This window comes from Panulirus ornatus, chromosome 3 (genome assembly GCF_036320965.1).
Source record: "Panulirus ornatus isolate Po-2019 chromosome 3, ASM3632096v1, whole genome shotgun sequence".
NCBI classification, from domain to species: domain Eukaryota; kingdom Metazoa; phylum Arthropoda; class Malacostraca; order Decapoda; family Palinuridae; genus Panulirus; species Panulirus ornatus.
The window spans coordinates 28,681,249-28,702,153 of NC_092226.1; the positions used below are offsets into that span (position 1 = coordinate 28,681,249).

Genomic DNA, 20,905 nt, shown 5'->3' on the forward strand with positions numbered 1-20,905 from the left:
AGTACGCTCGTCTCCCACTTGTTTTGAACGAGCGTCATGCACTCTGGCGGCAGAAACGGTAAGGTCTTGGACATTTAACTCGCTCGCTCATGTTTTGCTTAATTTCGCTCGTGTATCTTGTTTGTTTGCGAATAAACTTGCGTGTAACGTCTTCAGCAGCGTCTTCGTTTCACCACTGCTTCATGGCGGAGAGTAGGATCAAGGAGTGGTGTAAACAGACTGACAGCCGAGGTTATAACTGCAGACCCAGGTAAGGTGTGTGCAAGTGCGGACTTCCTCACCCCCACCAACATCACTGACCTCACGTCATTAGTGGGTCTCGTGAGCCAGCCCGCAGACCACCCCTGAGCACGGGAACTGCGGCAGACACCCTCCGCTCCCTCATCAGCCCCAGCAATGATTGCTTGTGGACGACTGACCACCTTGTTCGTTTTAAGATCGTCGGACCTCTGCTTGGTCCAACACGGACCTTTACCTGTTTGGCGGCCCGTTAGGAGACCACCACGTGTCATACTAGAGAGTGAAACAAGCCCTGGGCTCGACTCCAGTTCTCGCCCACTTCGATCCCGCCCTTCCTAGAGTTCTGCGCGCTGAAAAGTTTGGGATACGCCCTTCTGCGCCACGGTAACGAGTGTCGGCTGGTGCAGTGTGGCTCTCGTTTTCTTTGCGATACGGAGGCAAGATATGCTATTGTGGAGTTGATAGAGCTCGTGGCGGATGTGTGGGTCATGTAAAAGTGTCGCCTGTATCTGCTGGGCCTGCCACACTCCGATCTCCTCATCGATCACAAGCCGCTGGTACCCATTTTGAACGACCACACAGTGGACGGTGTGGAGACCTTCACGTCTCCAGCGTTTAAAGAAGACACCGCAGTTTTCCTTCACGACAGAATGGCGTAAGAGGAAAGAGCAGAGGCGGACGTCACCTTACGGAGCTACATGATGGCCAGAACAGTGGACGTGCCGTCGCGGCCCCCCCGACCACCTCCGTGGCCCCGTCATTCAGGAGCTATACAGTCACTGCCCAGGGTGACGCGTACCGTCAGCTCCACGATGCCGTTACCGCAGGTTTTCCCACGGACAGGAAAAAGGTACCAACAGAATTACGGGACATGGAAAATACGAGACAGCCTGGCAACTGACGAAGGTCTCTTCCTCCACGGCGCCCGGCTCATCATCCCCGCCGCACTACGCTGCACCGTTCTGTCCCGCCTTCACGACATTCACCGAGGTATAGAGACAGACGGTGTGGCGGGTTGGCATCACGAGGGACATGGTGAACACTGGCAGCATGTGACGCGCGCCATCCCAGGTAAAGGAGCCGTTGGTGTGTAACCCGTCCCCGTCCAGACTTTTCGAGGACGTGTCTGCTGACCTGTTCTCCCTCGGAGGAAAGGAATTCCTGCTGTATGCCGATCGTCTCTCTGGATGGTCACACGTTGGTCAGTACGGATGGGACGCCACATCACGCACCACCAAGCTTCTCCGTAGCTTCGTTACTGTGGGCGTACCTGTCCGCCACCTCACGGACGGTGGACCTCAGTTCTCCAGCTCCGAATTTCGTGCCTTCCTCAAGTGTTGGGGCGTGACTCACCACGTTTCATGACCGCATTGCCCGCATGCCAACGGTTATGTTGAGGCCTGTGTGAGGCAGGTGAAGCACCTCATCATCAAGACCACCAGTGATGGTTGCTTGGAGGATGAAACCTCGACTGAGGACTGATGGAGATACACAACACCCTCCCCCGCCCAGACGACCGGTCACTCGCTGCGTACAGCCAGGCCAGCACACCGCCGCTCCTTCGCTCTTGAGTGGCAGGACGCAGCGGATGAGTGTGATGCACGACAGCTCAAGGAGTACCGTAACAGCACCGCCCGTTCCTCAAAGGCTGTGGTGTGTGAGTGACGTGGCACGACAGTCTCTGATGTGAGGTTGACTTGGCAGCTACTGGCTATGGTGTGCGGGTGACCTGGTTCGTGGGTGACGTTGTTTCTGAAGGGCCTAATGTGGATGACTTGGCAGCTATAGGGTCCGATGTGTCTGTGACGCTTTGTTATAGGGTCTTGTGTGGCTTACGTGGTAGCTACAGGCTTTGGTGTGTGGCTTACGTGGTAGCTACAGGCTTTGTTGTGTGGCTTACGTGGTAGCTACAAGCTTTAGTATGTGACTTACGTGGTAGCTACAGGCTTTAGTGTGTGCCTTACGTGTAGCTACAAGCTTTAGTGTGTAGCTTACGTGGTAGCTACAAGCTTTAGTGTGTGCCTTACGTGGTAGCTGCAAGATTTGTTTCGTGGCTTACGTGGTAGCTGCAGGCTTTGTTATGTGTGTTGCTTGGTAGCTGCAGGCTTTGTTGTGTGGCTTACGTCGAGCTGCAGGCTCTGGTGTATGGCTTATATGGTAGCTGCAGGTTCTGGTGTGTGGCTGACGTGGTAGCTGCAGGTTCTGGTGTGTGGCTGACGTGGTAGCTGCTGGCTCTGGCGTGTGGGTTGTGTTTGAGAGCGAGGATCAGTGTGAGGACATAATAACATGAGTGAGGTTGATGAAATGTAATGAGAACTAGAGCAAAGGATGAGGTAGCCCTTCTGCTGGAGCAGGAGTTGTGGAAATGTATAGAAGAATTTAAGGAATTAAACCTCAGACTGATGTGAGTACAAATAAATGTGGATAACAAAAGTGAATGATTACTATTAGTGTAGTGACCATACTTACGACGCCCTGACTTGGTGGCAGGTCACAGCCAGTGACCTCACCTGGCCTAATAATCCCCAGAGAAATGAATTTAGTGGCCCAGCCCACGGCTACACCCGTGGCATCCACACTCGATGCTTGGCAGTGGCAGATCAGAAGATGCCGCAGTAATTATAGATTAACTGACATTTTCCATGAGAAGAGCTGCTCTTGCGGACTTAACCTCAGTCCTCCAGCATGGAGAGAGGTCAGAGCAGCGGGTATCACAGCAGGAAGTCAGTCAGGCAGTTAACTCGCGCTCGACAACGGGAGTAACACTCCGGTATCTGAAGTCTTTACGATGTGACACCAGACTTAAGCCGCTCTTTGGGCGCCTGTAGAAGTCCCAGCGTGACTGCTGACGGGTTATCTTCATGGCACGTTTCATTGTGGTGCCTCATCTCCAACGTCCACCTTCAGCAGGGCTCGCGTGGGACATCGCCTCTGCCCGTCACGAGCAGCGGCTGTAACAGTGAGGGACCTACGGCCACGCCCGCGGCACTCCTGCAACCAGATCCTGCAGCCGATACCGCCGCCGCCGCACACTCCAGGAGTCGCGATACGTGCCACACTCTCCTCCTCCTCCTCCTCCTCCTCCCAGCGCGAATTATACATGGTAGTTCAGGGATAGATGTGAGCGAGTGAGGCTGTATCTTTGTTTTTGCAGAGCAATGTTGCAGGGAATGGCGGACGTGTATGAAATGAATATTATTTTTGATAAATGATTATAATAACGTAATTTATTATTATTATTATTATTATTATTATTATTATTATTATTATTATTATCATTATTATTATTATTATTATTAGTAATAGTAGTAGTAGTAGTAGTAGTAGTATTGATATTATTAGTATTATTATTTTTGTTATTATTATTACTTGAATTATTTGCACTACTTGTGTAAGTGTATTGATAACTGATCTGCACACCGTCTTCCCATTATAACTTTGTTCCTTCATTAATCCTTTTACCTAACATGATCAGTCGTCCCTCCCCCGACATAGCAACACCTGACCAGCTGTGTTAAGGAGACTTATTATTGTTCTGCCATGCTTACCTTCACCTCTGCTCCCTTGTCTTGTACAGAGAGGAACACCTATTGTCTCCTCCAGTCATGAGGCAGCTGATCATGATACTGTCTCCACCCAGTCATGAGGCAGCTGATCATGATACTGTCTCCACCCAGTCATGAGGCAGCTGATCATGATACTGTCTCCACCCAGTCATGAGGCAGCTGATCATGATACTGTCTCCACCCAGTCATGAGGCAGCTGATCATGATACTGTCTTCACCCAGTCATGAGGCAGCTGATCATGATACTGTCTTCACCTAGTCATGAGGCAGCTGATCATGATACTGTCTCCACCCAGTCATGAGGCAGCTGATCATGATACTGTCTTCACCCAGTCATGAGGCAGCTGATCATGATACTGTCTTCACCTAGTCATGAGGCAGCTGATCATGATACTGTCTTCACCCAGTCATGAGGCAGCTGATAATATTATTGCTCTCACGCCATGACGAGGCAAATGATCATATTCCCACGCTGCCATAATACACCTTCCACACCAACTCCACATTAGCTTCACTTCTACTTTTTCGCTATTTGGCTCACCACAGTTATCATAGCATACCCCCAGCTGTTGCTCTATGATCTTATACATTGTTGATCTCTCATATGTCATCATTTCTCTCCCCAGTATCTCTGATCCTACTGCACCACTAGACCCGCCACCACCATTTTTTTTCCGATCTGATTTTTGAAATATTCTCTCCACTCTTTTAGCACTCCCTCCACTTATTTAGTACTCCCTCCACTTGTGTAATGCTCTATCCACTTGCGTAGTTCTCCATCAACTTGTTTAGTACTCCCTCCACTTGTGTAATACTCTTTTCAGTTGTGTAGCACTCCCTCCACTTGTATAGTTCTCCCTCCACTTTTGTAATACTCTCCATTTGTTTAGTACTCCTCTTCTTGTGTACTACCTTTACATTTGTGTTGTACCGTCTCCACTTGTTTAGTACTCCATCCACTTGTGTAGTGCTCCCTCCACTTGTGTAGTACCTTCTACATTTGTTTTGTACTGTCTCCACTTGTATAGTACTCCATCCACTTGTGTAGTACTCCATCCACTTGTGTAGTATTCCCTTCACTTGTGTAGTACTCCCTCCACTTGTGTAGTACTCTCCACTTGTGTAGTATTCCCTCCACTTGTGTAGTACTCCATCCACTTGTGTAGTATTCCCTCCACGTGTGTAGTACTCTTTCCTCTTGTGTAGTATTCCCTCAACTTGTGTAGTACTCCCCCACTTGTGTAGAACCTTCTCCACTTGTTTAGTACCTTCTCCGCTTTTGTAGTACCTTTCCACATGCGTAGTACCTTCTCCAGTTGTTGAGTACTCCCTCCAGTTGTGTAGTACTCCCTCCACATGTATAGTACCTTCACTTGTGTAGTACTCCCACCTCATGTATATTACTCGCTCCACTTGTATAGTACTCCATTCACTTGTGCAGTATTCCCTTCACTTGTGTAGTACTCCCTCCGCTTGTGTAGGACTCCCTCCACCTGTATAATAGTCTATCCACTTGTGTACCTCCTTCTCCACTGGTGTAGTACTCCCTCCACTTGTGTAGTACTCCCTCCCCTTGTGTAGTACTCCCTCCACTTATGTAGTACCTTCTCCACTTGTGTAGCACTCCCTCCACTTGTGTAGGACCTTCTCCACTTGTACTCTTCTTGTGTAGTACTCCCTCCACTGATGTAGTACTCCCTCCACTGATGTAGTACTCCCTCCACTCGTGTAGCACTCCCTCCACTTGCGTAGCATTCCCTCCACTTTTGTAGTACTCTCTCCACTTGTGTAGTACTCCCCGCTTGTGTAGTACTTTCTCCACTCTTGTTGTACTCTCTGGACTTGTATAGTACCCCCTCCAATTGCTCAGTACTCCCTCCACTCGTGTAGTACTCTCCACCCGAGTAGTGCTTCTTTAACTTGTTTAGTACTCCCTCCACTTGTGTAGTAATCTCTTCACTTGTGTAGTACTCTTTCCACTTGTGTAGTATTCCCTCCACTTGTACAGTACTCCCTCTACTTGTTTAACACTCCCTCCACTTGTGTAATACTCACTCCACTTGTGATATTCCCTCTACTTGTGTATTGCCTTCTTCGCTTGTGCACTTTTCCCTCCACTCGTGTTTTACTCCCTCCACCTGTGTAGTTCCTTCTCCACTTGTGTAGTATTCCCTCCACTTGTGTAATGCTCTCTCCAGTTGTGTAATGCTCTCTCCAGTTGTGTAGTACTCCCTCCAATTGTGTAGTCTCTGCTCCAATTGTGAAGTACTCCCTCCACTTGTGTAATACTCTTTCCAATTGTGTAGTACTCCACTTTTGTAGTATTTTCTTTACTTGTATAAAACTGTCTCCACTTGTGTAGTGCTCCTTCCACTTGTTTAGTACTTTCTCCACTTTTATAGTACTCTCTCCTCATGTGTAATACTCCCTTCATTTGTGTAGTACCTTCTCCACTTGTATAGTATTCTCTCCACTTGTGTAGAACTACCTTTACTTGTGGAGTACTCTCTCCACTTGTGTAGTAGCTTCTCCACTTTTATAGTTTTCTCTCCACTTGTGTAGTGCTATCTTCACTTGTGGAGTACTCTCCGCTTATGTAGTACTCCCTCCACTTGTGTAGTACCCCTTTACTTGTGTTTTACTCCCTCCACATGTGTTCTACTCCCTCCACTTGTGTAGTACCCCCTCCGCTTGTGTAGTACTCCCTCCACTTGTGTAGTACCCCCTCCACTGGTGATGTACTCCCTCCATTTGTGTTATACTCCCTCCACTTATGTAGTACCTCCTCCACTTGTGTTCTACTCCCTTCACTTGTTCAGTACCCCCTCCACTTGTGTAGTACCCCTTCCACGTGTTTTGTACTCCCCCCATTTATGTAGTACACCCTCTACTTGTGCTACTTGTACTGTATTCCCTCCACTTGTGTTGTGCTCCTTCCACTTATATAGTTCCCTCCATTTGTGTTGTACTCCCTCCATTTTTGCAGTACCTCCTCCACTTGTGTAGTGTAGTACCCCCTCCACTTGTGTTGTAATCCCTTCACTTATGTAGCACCCCTCCACTTGTCTACTCCATACACTTGTGTATCACCCCTTCCATTTGTGTTGTGCTCCCTCCACTTGTGTTGTACTCCCTCCATTTGTGTAGTGCCATCTCCACTTGTGTTGTGTTACCTCCACTTGTGTTTTACTCTCTCCTCTTATGGAGTACCCCCTCCACTTATGTTGTGCTCCCTCCATCTGTGGTACTCCTTCCACTTGTGTAGTAGCCACCTCCACTTGTTTTGTGCTCCCTCCGCTTGTGTTGTACTCCCTCTACTTGTGTAGTACCCCCCTCCACTTGTGTAGTACCCCCTCCATTTGTGTTGTGCTCCCTCCACTTGTGTTGTACTCCCTCCACTTATGTAGTACCCCTCCACTTGTGTTGTACTCCCTCCACTTGTGTAGTACCCCCTCCACTTGTGCTGTGCTCCCTCCACTTGTGTTGTACTCCCTTCACTTATGTAATACCTCCTCCACTTGTGTTGTGCTCCTTCCACTTGTGTTGTACTCCCTCCACCTGTTTGGTATCCCCTCCACTTGTGCTGTGCTCCCTCCACTTGTGTTGTACTCCCTCCACCTGTTTAGTATCCCCTCCACTTATGTTGTGCTCCCTCCACTTGTGTTGTACTTCCTCCACTTATGTAGTACCTCCTCCACTTGTGTTGTGCTCCCTCCACTTGTGTTGTACTCCCTCCACTTGTGTAGTACCCCTCCACTTGTGTTATGCTCCCTCCACTTGCGTTGTACTCCCTCCACTTATGTAGTACCTCCTCCACTTGTGTTGTGCTCCCTCCACTTGTGTTTGTGTTGTACTCCTCCACCTGTGTAGTACCCCTCCACTTGTGTTGTGCTCCCTCCACTTGTGTTGTATTCCCTCCTCTTGTGTAGTACTCCCACCACTTGTGTTGTGCCCCTCCACTTGTGTTGTACTCCCTCCACTTGTATAGTACCCCTCCACTTGTGTTTTGCTCCATCCACTTGTGTTGTACTCCCTCCACTTGTGTAGTACCCCTCCACTTGTGTTGTGCTCCCTCCACTTGTGTAGTAACACCTCCACTTGTATTGTGCTCCCTCCACTTGTGTAGTACCTCCTCCACTTGTGTTGTACTCCCTCCACTTGTGTTGTACTCACTCCACTTGTGTATCACCCCCTCCACTTGTGTTGTGCTCCCTCCACTTGTGTTGTACTCCCTCCACTTGTGGAGTACCCCTCCACTTGTGTTTTGCTCCCTCCACTTGTGTTGTACTCCCTCCACTTGTGTAGTACCCCTCCACTTGTGTTGTGCTCCTCCACTTGTGTAGTACCACCTCCACTTGTATTGTGCTCCCTCCACTTGTGTAGTACCCCTTCCACTTGTGTAGTACTTCCTCCACTTGTGTTGTATTCCTCCACTTGTGTTGAACTCCCTCCACTTGTGTAGTACCCCCTCCACTTGTGTTGTGCTCCCTCCACTTGTGTTGTACATCCTCCACTTGTGTAATACCCCTCCAGTTGTGTTTTGCTACCTCCAATTGTGTTGTACTCCCTCCACTTGTGTAGTACCCCTCCACTGGTATTGTGCTCCTCCACATGTGTAGTACCTCCTCCACTTGTGTTGTACTTCCTCCACTCACTTGTGTTGTACTCCCTCCACTTGTGGAGTACCCCTCCACTTGTATTGTGCTCCTCCACTTGTGTAGTACCTCCGTCACTTGTGTAGTACCCCTCCACTTGTGTTGTACTTCCTCCACTTGTCACAACCTTAATGTTTTTTCACAAATATTGTCCAAAACTTGTCTGCTACGCTGGTACTGCTTTACATGCACGTATCTCCTAATTTTCTTTACCTCCATCTGCATTATTGTAGTGTTGTTATTCTTTGAATATTCTCGAAATCGACCGATACTTTCCATTAATTTAAGTGTACCATTCTTTAACTTTTTTTTTTATTAAATATCCAATCTACTACATTCCTTGACTTCCATTCATCGCATTTTCTTACATATTCAACTTATTCCAAACTCTCTTTCTCTTTTCTACCAACTCTCTTGGATCTTCTCATTACCAGGCTGTATCCTTCTCTCTCCACATCTGAGTCTATACAGTGCCATATGCCTCCATAACAGCTTTTGATAATTGTATTAAACCACCACCCCAATGAATAGATCAAGATGCGCTCCAGGAAGTCTTAACTCTATGTATGGAGAGTGTTTGGTGACATGAGCGAGTGGTCTGAAGTTCGGGAGTGCGTCGAAGGTGTGTGGCGTCACCTTGGTAATCTAATGTCTTTATGAGGGAAACGTTACCTCAGACGAGAGCGAGATGTGCTGATCGTCATGTACTGTATGGGTGATGTTGGTAAGGGATGTGCATGAACTTGCCCTTAAGTATTTGAGTACAAAATTTAGTGAGGATTATAACGGGGAAGTTGAAGTTGAGAGGCGAGATATGCAAGGGTGAGAAGTAGATGTGAAACGCAAGATGATATGGGTTATACTGGTAGAGAATATTGCGGTAGACATGGGTAATGTGCGTAGTATAGTTGGATTAAAAAAGGATAGATAGAGGGAAGAATGAAGATGAAAACGAAATGTGTTGTGAAGAGATCAATAATAAGACGGTTGGCAGTTGATAAGTTGGTCCAGGAGGTTCTTTCTTTTTCTTTTAAACTATTCGCCATTTCCCGCGTTAGCGAGGTAGCATTAAGAACAGAGGACTGGGCCTTTGAGGGAATACCCTCACCTGGCCCAATTCTCTGTTCCTTCTATATACCAGGAGGTATATAGATATAAACTCACACATGTAGACTGAAGAGAGAGATAGATGCAGTGAGTGAAGTGAATAGGGCTAAGAATAGTATGGAAGAAAATACCATATGAATGATGGGATGGGTTGGAGTGAGAGCATTTTGTGTGGAGAGATGGAGTGGATAGAGACGTTGGTTTCAGCTGATAATTCGACTCTGTGTGCGGTAGAAAAAGTAAGAAGCACTGTGTGAGTGTGGGATATTTTAGAGGATTTATGTACACACCTGATGCAACAGTTGGAGCTGAGGATGGCGGTAATGATGATAGACAAGTTCATTTTCATCGTTCTCATTCCTGTAAGCACATTTAGATCACCGTCAAACAAACACTTTATCGATTTTTTTTATTGTTAGTAATTAAGTCTGTTCAAGAGCGCTAGCGTGATGTGGAAGGAGTTCAGTATTTTCTTTTCAGATCTGTGTTTTCTCCCAAGCCCCCTCTAAATGTAAATGAATATTAGCACCTCATCAAAACTGGGTGGAATAACGTACGAAAATTCTTTGAAGAGTTTTCTTGGGTGAATTACTGTCTCATGTGGTGATGCTACTGTCTCCGGCAAACGCATAGCAGGAAATGTTGTGGGAATGGAAGCATTTATCCCCTCTTCCTCCAAGATGATCTCTTCATCCAATCCATAATTCAACCGTTCCCGTTTTGAAGCCATTCAAGCAATGGATCAGGCATATCGGGCTTGGAAAACTCTCCTTCCTTCAACTCCCATTCAGTATTTATCACTGCCCGTAATCATTGCAAGCACGTTGTCCTTGATGCAAAGCTTCCCTTTATTCAGAGGAAGTGCGATAACCTCTCCTCGTCATCTGCTGATAGGTCTCTCTGGTCTTTAGCCAAGGGCATCGCAAACTACTTCTGTCGCTCCATCTTTCCCTCACTCTTCCTTTCTGACAGTACTATAGCTGTCTCTCCCATAGACAAAGCAACTCTGGTTCCCGTTTCTCCTCTAACTCTACCTTGGATGACTCTAACATTCCTTCACCTATTGATACTCCTCCAACCAGTCTTATGCCCCATCCCCATATCTCTTTTTAACTGTCCGAAAAGCGCTTCTTTCTCTGGACACAAGCAAGGCTTGTGGTCCTGATGGCATCCATTCCCGTGTCCTGATAGAGTGTGCCTCCGAACCTGTACCTATTCCGTTTCTTTGAAAAAAGAAAAAAAATAGAACATTTCTTTATTGAAGCATGCGTTGGTTCACCCCATACCTGAGGAGGAGGATCATTCTAACCCCTCTAAATAACGTCCTGTTGTATCGACATCTTCTGTTTCCAGTCTTTGAATCCTCCTCATCTCCCAAACCCTTAGAGACATTTTGAGATCCACTGGTGATATTCTCTCCTATCTTACTAACGTCTGGTCTTCGTCCCTGAAAGATTTTGGGGAATCCACTGTAATTGCCTTTAATAAATTCAAAGCTTTTGACAGGGTGTGGAATCGGGGTCAGATCTCTAAGTATCCCCATTTTAGCTTCCCTCCCTCACTTTGCTCCTTCATATCTAGCATCCTCTCTGGCCGATTTATCTCAGTGGTTACTGATGGATCTGGCTTTCCCCTTTTCTCCAACGACAGCGGTGTCCCTCAAGGTTCTGTACTGTCTCACACACTTTTTCTTCTTTTCATCAACGATTTACTTTCTTCACAAAAATCAGATGCGTTCATACGCTGACGACATACCCTTGCATTCCTCCACATCCTTCAAATCTGCTCTTTTCTCTCTTACTCGATCTGCATCTCGTCTTGGTACAACTTCATCAGTAAACTCACACCTTTCCTCTCTCCTTTGAAGGATCTGTAAACCCCCCTCTTAACTCAAAGAACATACTTAGTATTACTGTACCATCCACACTACCTTGGAAACTTCTCATAACGGGAATAGCAAAGTCTGCCTTATTTAGATGTGGAATTTTGTTTTCCGAACAGTTGTTCCATTTATAGAAAGGATTGATGCGTCCTTGTATGGAGTACTGCTCTCACATCTTAGAGTTGGCTCTAGCTGTGCATCCTTACTTGACAGAGTCGAGTCGAAAGCGGTCCAATTTATGAACCCTCCCAGGCTAACATCAAAACTTGATCCAGTTGCCCTGCACTGCAATGTTGGTTCAATTTCCCTATTTTAGAGGTATTACTTTGGTTTTTGGTCTCGAGAACTGGCTGCTTGTGTACCCCCACTATTAGCTAGACCACACTGCTGCGTTATATGATTACATACATAGTAGCCGTCGGCAACTCAGGGGAGGGCCATTCTGATAACTGTTTCTCTTCCTACATATCAGAGCTTTTTGACCCTCTACCCTCTCATGTCTTTCCCATTAACTATGGCCTGACGCTTTTTAAAAGAAAAGTTTTTCACTTTCTATAGAATGTATAAATACTCTTCCTTGTCTTTTCCTTTTCCCTTTCATTAACCTCTGTAGCGACCCACTGTCGCATCTCTAAGTGTTTCTGACGACGCTCTGACTCGTAGGCAGGTCACAGCGGTTGACGTCACCTGACCTAATAAATCTCCTAAGAAATGATTTTGCTGATCCAACCCAAGGCCTCACTAGCAATATTAATCCCAGACATCCATACTCGATGTTCGACGATGGCAGTTCAAAAACTGCCACTGTAATTACGGACTTAGCCTCTGTCAAGAAGCAGAGAGAGAGAGAGAGAGAGAGAGAGAGAGAGAGAGAGAGAGAGAGAGAGGCTTGCGACATTCGGCTTCGACGTCTCTAGTTCCCTTTGGGAATAGCTACCCCTCCCAAACCTGACCTCGCCGCCTCTTATATACCCGGGCATCACGGAAGGAAGTCAGAGGGAGCCTGGCTCTCCTGATGGCCGGTTCGGATAAGCCCAACCCCATAGGCCCAGTGCTTAGGTCCCTCACCACCGGCGGGCCGCCCTATAGCACAGGGCCCGCACCTTATGAGTTGGAGGAAGGTTTAATCTCAAACAACAGAAAGAAGTCAGTCAAGCTGGCCTGGGACACACAAGCCCACTTACTAGCACCTTGACGTCTCCTACCAGGACGCTGGCTCAGAGAAGCCACTGTGGTGTTCTCTTCCTTGCGGCCTGCACTCTTCGCCACACCATAAACCTCCACCTCCAGTAGCCCATTGTCCTCTGTTACCTCGCCTTTTATATTCTGTGCAATAAAGTACTGATGTTGTTGTATAACGTGTTTCTGTTTCCCTCTCAGATATAACAATGATCTAACCAAGAACACCCGCTGAAACGTTATTTGTCTTCCAATTATTCCCATTATCATAATGATAATAATGATAATGATATTTTTTTTTTCCATACTATTCGCCATTTCCTGCGTTAGCGAGGTAGCGTTAAGAACAGAGGACGGAGCCTTTGAGGGAATATCCTCACTTGGTCTCCTTCTCTGCTCCTTCTTTTGGAAAATGAAAAACGAGAGGGGAGGATTTTCAGCCTCCCGCTCCCTCCCCTTTTAGTCGCCTTTTATGACACGCAGGGAATACGTGGGAAGTATTCTTTCTCCCCTATCCCAGGGATTATTATTATTATTATTATTATTATTATTATTATTATTATTATTATTATTATTATTATTAATATTATTTATTATTATTATTATTATCATTATTATTATTATTATTATTATTATTATTATTATTATTATTATTATTTATAAGTTACCAGATACCAAATTTATTCCTATACTGGGAGGCCAGTATAGGACTTCAGCTGGGCGTCGTCCACTCCCTGGTTCAGCTAATTGTGCCTCGTTGTATTAGAAACTCACCTCGAAATTTGAGATCTACATTCGCTCTTTATTTCCAGCGGATTATGAAAAAGAAATACATGGGAATCCCAGTCAACAGTTGAAGGAAGGCTGGTCTGGGACCCACCTGTTGCCCCTACTGTTGGTGAGACACAGTTTTCTGTTTCAGTCTACGTCCGCGCCAGGTGATCTTCAAGGGTCACCCTGAAATTATAGTAAATTCTAGAGCCGGTGACACTTCCCTTAGCTTTAACCAAGTGGCACGTGCAAATATTTGTTTTAAAGGACAAGAGACTTTGTAACTTTTTCCACTTTATGTAATGAGAAATAATAAAATCTGATTAGATTATCATAAAAATCTAATTACGTAACGATACGGGCTTTGCTGTACATGGAATTGCTGGCATCATGTTGATACGGTGTATGGTGTTGGCTCACGCCGGACTGATCGATACCTTGTCAACGTTGCGTGGTTAGTACTCACTTCCCGGGATGGCAGGGATGCGTGACGTTATAAAGACCCTGGCGCTTACCGTTTAGTGCCACTCAGACTCCCCCACCAGGATCGATACCCGGCAAAGTGTATCGGATCGCCGCCGCGAAGAGTGCAAACATTTTGAATTACGCGCGTTTGGCACAATATTTACCTGTGTTGCGTGGACCGCACAGTTTAAACTTCCTCTTCAGCTGATAGATGTAAACACAGACGTAAACAGTTGATATCACAAGGAACGCCTACTATTACCTTCGCATTAACATCCTCTTTGGAAGAAGAAAATAAAACATTTCGTATGAAAGGCAATTTGTGAGTATAAATTTGATGTCAAATACCCATATTATAGCCAAATATGTGCACAATTCTCGCGTATTGCGTAGATGGCGCTACTGACGTTTTTGCTTCACTGGTAAACTTAAGTCTTTTGGCTCGTCTTTCGTAGGGAAGTAGCACATACAGAGGAACATCTGCGGTCACTTTTTAGAGACCGGCATCTGAAATAGGTGGGTTATATGCTTTTCTGCTGGAGGCATCGAAGTTCTCATTTGTAAGTCTCCTGTGGTGTATATACTTAAGATATGAGAAGGTTGAAGAGAGTGACACGTCTTACGTTTTTTCTCGCCTTCTCTGTAATAGTTAGTCTGTGATAACATCCAATATATATGATGGAAAGTCAATGATGTGATCGGACTATTCAGACTATCTGTATCAAAGTGGCGCTGGTTAACTAGCATGTATTTATTGCACACGTGTTGATTTGCTTAGCGATGTTCTTGTGTTTTGCTGATCAGCTGTTCAGAGCGTCGCGATTCAGCCATCTTGACGCTCACACTTCCTCCCTCTCACCTTACACTATTCACGTCACCAGCGGGACCTGATCATTATGTAGGAGTGGACATTAGTGCATCACATCGTGAGTGAGAACTGCGGTTGGTTTTGCTCTAGATCAAATGTTGTCATTGTAGGAGAAACTTGTTTGTAGAAGCTGCTAAGTGGGGCAGGCTATTTATAAAAGTCACACTGCATCATGTTTACTGATAGTGAATCAAAATGTATTCATTAGCGGTTAAGTACACCAGTATGTGTCAGTATATAGATGATTATTCATTGAATCGGTCTGATCTTAAGTCCTCTGAGCCAAAAGTAGGTATGATGGGTAGTGTTGAATAACTTGCAGCTTATCAGTGCTTTGGGAAAAAGTGAAGGTTTCTGTAGTATAAACTGTTTTTTATTCCATTTTTGGTTCTCAGATGTTCTCTCTAAGAAATTTTGATGGAGAGAAAACTGGTGTGATATAATCCATATGGCTGGGCCAGCTGGATGGCTCAGACTATATGGAGTGTAGTTATCATCTCAGGGATAGGATGCATAGTTCTGTGAAGTAATATCTCCCAAGCAGATGGTTATATTTTCATTGAACTCTGGGGCACTGAATATATTCATTATTTTTGAGTATTTGGTGGTGGATACCATAAACAGATCTCTAATTAAAGGAATGTCATAGTATTCATATAAAGTTTGTGACTTTTTGATAGTGTGTAAAGGAAGAGAGTTTTCGAGATCATGATAAGATGTACCCATGATATTCCATTTTTAGCTCAAGATGTATGAAGAATATTAAGTCTTTAGCTAGTATAATCGGTACCATAATGTTTGAATTGTAAATTGCTGTATATTACTGTTTTAATTCAAGTGAAGTGATTTTGGTTATGAAATATGTTTATCTGTTACCTGAATTTGCATGCAGTTACTTTATAGTTGATAAATATTTATGCCTCATTAAAGTGGACATACAGGTCAACTTTAGTTTCAGGGGGTTTTGCTCAGAAATCGTAACAGGAGTGTTAGGTTGATTACCTATTTGAGTAGATCAGCATATTTTGTGGAAAGAAGCAATTGCCTTTTATATGAAATTCACAATTCGTTTTCATTTTCTAATGGGAATTGGTAATAATGCAGTACTTGAGAAACTTGTTGAAGTTATTGCATATGGCTCAAGCGATATATAGGCATACTAAGATATGCATGCTTTCATGAAGACAGAGATGATTTTTAGTGAAATTAAATTAGTTGTCTTAGTTGTGAGTTTGGTGACATTGGATATTGTTTAATCATTTTACTCACCATTTTCCGTGCACTTCAAAGCTCTCCCCTTATTTTGTTGTGCTTAGAAGTTAAATGACCTAACAAAGCACTGGTAGTAAGATGTGAAAGTCTCCCTGAATAGTGTTACGTATGTATGTATTTTTGTTCTTTTTTGTCGGTAATGTTAGATGCTACATTCACTATTCACTTATTTCGTAGCCTATCATTGTTAGTCTAGAAAGGATGCTTTTTAGGAGGATTGGAGAGAGAGTAGATGATTATTGGATGTTTCGTGTAACAAACATGGGCATGTATTTTTCTTTGAGTTTTTATGATTACATTCTTTTATTTTTGATATATATATATTAAGGGATGGTAAAGGACATGCACAGGATAGAGTCACTTGGAGTGATGGGAATACAGGGATCGACATGCTGGCATAGGACTGAGCCAAAGCATTTGAAGTGTCTAGGGTAAACCATAGAAAGGTCTCTGGGGCCTGATTGTAGATAGGGAGCTGTGGTTTCAGTGCATTACACATGACAGCATGTGAATGGATATAGGTAGATGTGGCATTTCTTCGTCTGTTCCTGGCAGTACCTCAGTAATGTGGGAAAAGGTGATTGAGTATAGAGAAAAGAAAGAATATATACATATATATAAAGCGCACACACACACTACTACTCAAAAATCACCCACAAACCAACATCTAAACAGAAAAGTCATGAAAAACTTACACAAAATTCATCCAAAAACATCTGCCCACCTACCCTTCACTTCCACTGATACAAGCATTGTAATTAAAACCATAAAGAACTCTCCTGCTTAAGGCCCTGATAACATATCAAACTTTCACATAAAATGCTTTGGCCCATTTGCACTCCAAACACATACAGATATCTTCATTTACTCCTGGCAACACAACAAAATCCCAAACATCTGGAAGCTTGCCAATATAATACCAATCCTAAAGTCCTCCAAACCATCCAACTCCCTTGCCTCTTACTACCCTATTTCCCCTCTTTCATAAGTATCCAAATGGTGAAAAAATGGTTTACATCAGAATCAGACAAAACCTTCCACCCACACCAACTTAGCATGGCTTCAGACTCGAACACTCAACGACAAAACCTTCCACCCTCACTGACTCAGCATGGCTTCAGACTCAAACACTCAACTACCATACTACACACAGAGCTCACACAATTTGTACTATAATGATTTCATAACCTGTGGCAGTAGATATCAACAGAGCATTTAACACTCCCCACCAAAAAATCCTCACACAGAAAAATACTTGACACCACCCTCCAAAACAATGACAAAACATTGTTGGCCAATTTTGTAGTGAGCAGTTCTTTCTCTTAACCCTTTCTACATGACATCCCATTAAGTAACAAACCTCAACATGAACATCCTTTTGTATGCACAGGCTCACAGTCACCTCACAGCACCCTGATACCACAATAGCACCATCGTTGTAACAATTGTAACAATGCCTCACATAGAACAAAATGCCTACATCTGTTCAGAATTTTTCAGTTCCTGTTTTATCCTTAGACTGATACTTTGTCATCATGAAGGGTCAGTTCTCCTCCACCGAGCAGAACACATTCCATTTTAGGCATCACATATGACACACAAGCTAAGTGCCCTCAGAACCCTCTGTGGTACTAGATTTGGACAAGTAAATGAATCCTTTAACTCCTCTATAAACGGTTCTTTTGCTCCACTTGGAATATTGCATCATCTGCCTGGTCTTCCCATCTGAAAGGTAAAAAAAAAAAAAGCAGCAAACCAAACAGAATATTGCTTTCAGAACAATCACTGGGTATTAAGCATCCACAAATACTGAGCATCTTCAAAATGAAACAAAGACCCTCCCAATCAAACTCACTTCAGAATGCACATCACTTAGTTCTATGCAACTCTACTAGAACTCTGCATCCAAACCATTCTTTAACTAACCATCAACCCAACCCATGCCCAACATATATAACACTGACAAAACACATACACACAGAAGTAACCCAACATGCACCATCCTTCAAACCCAGACTTGAATTCCAACACAAAGACTAACATTACAAACACTTTATGAACATATTCCAAGATTCTTCAGATCCATGGCACAGCTACCATAAAGGAGACACCAAGCACTTACTACTCAATTACCCTGCTTTTTCTGCACATAGATGCTAACACATCTCTGTGCAGGATCTGTGGTCCTGACCAGTGGATGTGGCCAGCACCCTGGATGCTGCAGGAGTCTTGTAAGGACAAAAGGGACTCCTTGGGTAAGAAGGTAAGGTAAGGTATATACAGTTCCACTTCATGGTGCTCAGCAGTTAATTCTGTGTAATAGCACTAGACCTCTCCCACCCAAACCCCGAAGTAGAAGTAAAAATCTTAACATTTTTCACACTTCAGTGATTTATACTCAAACCTTTTTCACACTTCAATGACCTATACTCAAAGATCCTTTCACCTCCCAACAAATACAACACAGACTAAAGATTTACACATCGAAGTAACTTAACAAGCATGAAACAGCTGACCTCACAACTCAGTCTTAAAATCCAGCTCACTAGACAGACTGCCACCAAAACCACACTCCAGACAAACATGAGTTGCACACTCATGCTTGTGCTTTGGACATCCTCGATCACTACAAAGCTACAAACACCATTTCAACATATCATAAGACCTTTCATGCTCACAATGGAGTGACCCTAAAAAAGACACTCCTCACTTACTACTAAATGGCCCAGCTCTACCTGCACATTTATGACCTCTTTGGCTCTGACTGGTGGATGTAGCTTCAGAAGTGATTCAGAAGCCTCTTAAGAATAGAAGGGACTCTTGAGGATGGGAGCTTGGTATATTAACCACTAGGCTATGGAGTCCATGATAGAGAACTGACTTCGATTACTGTTAATTGAGTACCCTTCATCTCATGTTTGTAAGCAACGGGGTCTGAGTGGGTTAGTTCCCATCATACTGACAGTAACCAGTAGCATTCCTTGCCATACCAAATCTTTCATACACCCCCTCATTACTTTCTTCATTCCATCTAATCCTACCACATACAACTCTTAAATAACTCATTTTTCCCAGCCTGGATTCATGACCTCTGTGACTCATGTCTGTGTTGGCTTCATTTACTGCACTTTCATCTAAACTTTGTGTCACCCTTCTTTCACACTTCCCCTTGCATTCTTTCTGCTTCATCTCTTCCCTTTCCAACACTTACTCTAACTTTCTTCTTTGTGCCATACCTCCACTTCTTCCTGATCCTCATCTCCGTAGGTAATGCAGACGATATTTGATTGGCTTACTGAAAAATGAGTGGAATAATTGCTACCAGAAAGGAAGGGGGTGATAGCCTTGTCATCATCACCCTCTGAATCATTTGATCCAGCTGTTGTTTTAACTGAAGTGGAAAAATTTCCCCAGGTTGTTTGAAAGAGCTGTCCAATGTCAACTTTGTGTCCAACCTCTTTCTATCTTCAGAAATATCCCTTTAGGCATGTAAAGTATCTATTAATCTGTTATTGAATCTAGAGAATGCCTGTGCATGTTCATTGTTGGAATCCATATCATTAATTAGAGGAACAGCCTTGTGTAAGTCATTAAACTTTTCTGATAACTTCTTGGTTGTAAGTGGCACGTTACAGTAAAGGATGTTTCCACTTCCCTTTCCCCTTGGAGGTTTTTATTTATTTATTTGTTTTTTCTTATAAGTGCTTTTCTGTGTTACCTCATGAATCATCTAATCCAGCAATTATTATAACTGGAGGTGGATAAGTTTTTATAGGCCTTTAGAAAAAACTGTCCAGTGTTAGCTGTGTTACCCACCTCATTTTCTATAAATCTCTGTGTAGGTATGTGAAGCATTTGCAAATAGTCTACAGAATGCCAGAGCACATTCATGTCTGGGATCCATATCATTAGTGAGGGCAGCAGCCAAACCTAAGCTGACCTCATAAGTTCCCTTCAGCTCCTCAGCTACATTTTTCTGAATTTCGTAGAAGCCAACATTTTTTGCACATTACAGATGTTTGCTGGATTTGAGATATTTTTTCTTCTTGGTCAAAACCAGAGAAATTGTGCTTACACTGAGGCCATAGCTTGCCCCAAACAACATCGTTTTAAATATAACTTCCTCCCATGATCTAGCAATGTTGTCTTAACAGTATGTAAGATGGTATATTTCTTCCACCATTCCTTGATTGAAGGCTTTCTTTCACCATATGTTTACCTTTGAGGAGATGTTGGAATGCTCTTCAAAGATCATATATCTTGGACTGAAGCAAGGAAGTGGTAGTTTTTTGTAGTATCTCTGCCCTAACATTTTATTCATGTGTTCAGGATGTCAAGAATGGGCAATACTTTATTAACTAAGGTTTTATTGGCACACTTGTGTTCCACAGCTGGACAGAAAGAGCCAGCAAACCCATTGGTATGAATTTGTTATGTTGCCCCTAAGACTTTTGATTAGAATGCTAGATCACAAGCAATGCTGACTTTACATACTCATGGGATTTTCAAAAAGAAACTAACAAGGTTTCAACCTTAAAACTTCCCTTAGATTCCCACCAGCAGCAACATCAGAGTTAATACTGTCTTGAACCCTGAACACTGTTTTCTTCCTTGTTGATGAGTGTTGTGGCTGGCATTAATTTCCCAAACAACCCAGTTCCATCTCTGTTAAGTACTTGTTGAGGTGTGTAACCTTCCTCAGTGTCATCAATAGCAGCCCTGCGATACAGATGTAATGGAAACCATGATGCTTTTTGAACTTCTCATACAACCCCTGTCTTTTAGCAAAATCTTCCTCATGATTTCTCCCTTCTTTATTCATGTCATTATTCAGTGTCTTCACCTTTACCTGGATAATCATTGTAGACATAGGCATGTTTCTCTGATCCTGGTCCTCAGT

At 44.0% G+C, this 20,905-nt stretch overlaps 1 protein-coding gene across 8 annotated transcripts in view; it reads left to right on the forward strand.

Annotated features, from left to right (window-relative positions):
* The first annotated feature begins 231 nt into the window (after window positions 1-231).
* The window catches only part of LOC139761687 (uncharacterized), a 312,428-nt gene continuing 291,754 nt past the window's right edge, over window positions 232-20,905 (forward strand). For 2 of the 8 annotated variants that reach the window (XM_071686115.1, XM_071686079.1), the window contains exon 1: window positions 14,062-14,187. The gene's annotated coding sequence lies outside the window, so the exon portion shown is untranslated. Of the gene's footprint in view, window positions 251-14,061; window positions 14,188-14,271; window positions 14,382-14,661; window positions 14,808-20,905 lie in introns of those variants that run through there. The other 6 variants (XM_071686125.1, XM_071686070.1, XM_071686090.1 and 3 more) reach the window with 4 other exon arrangements.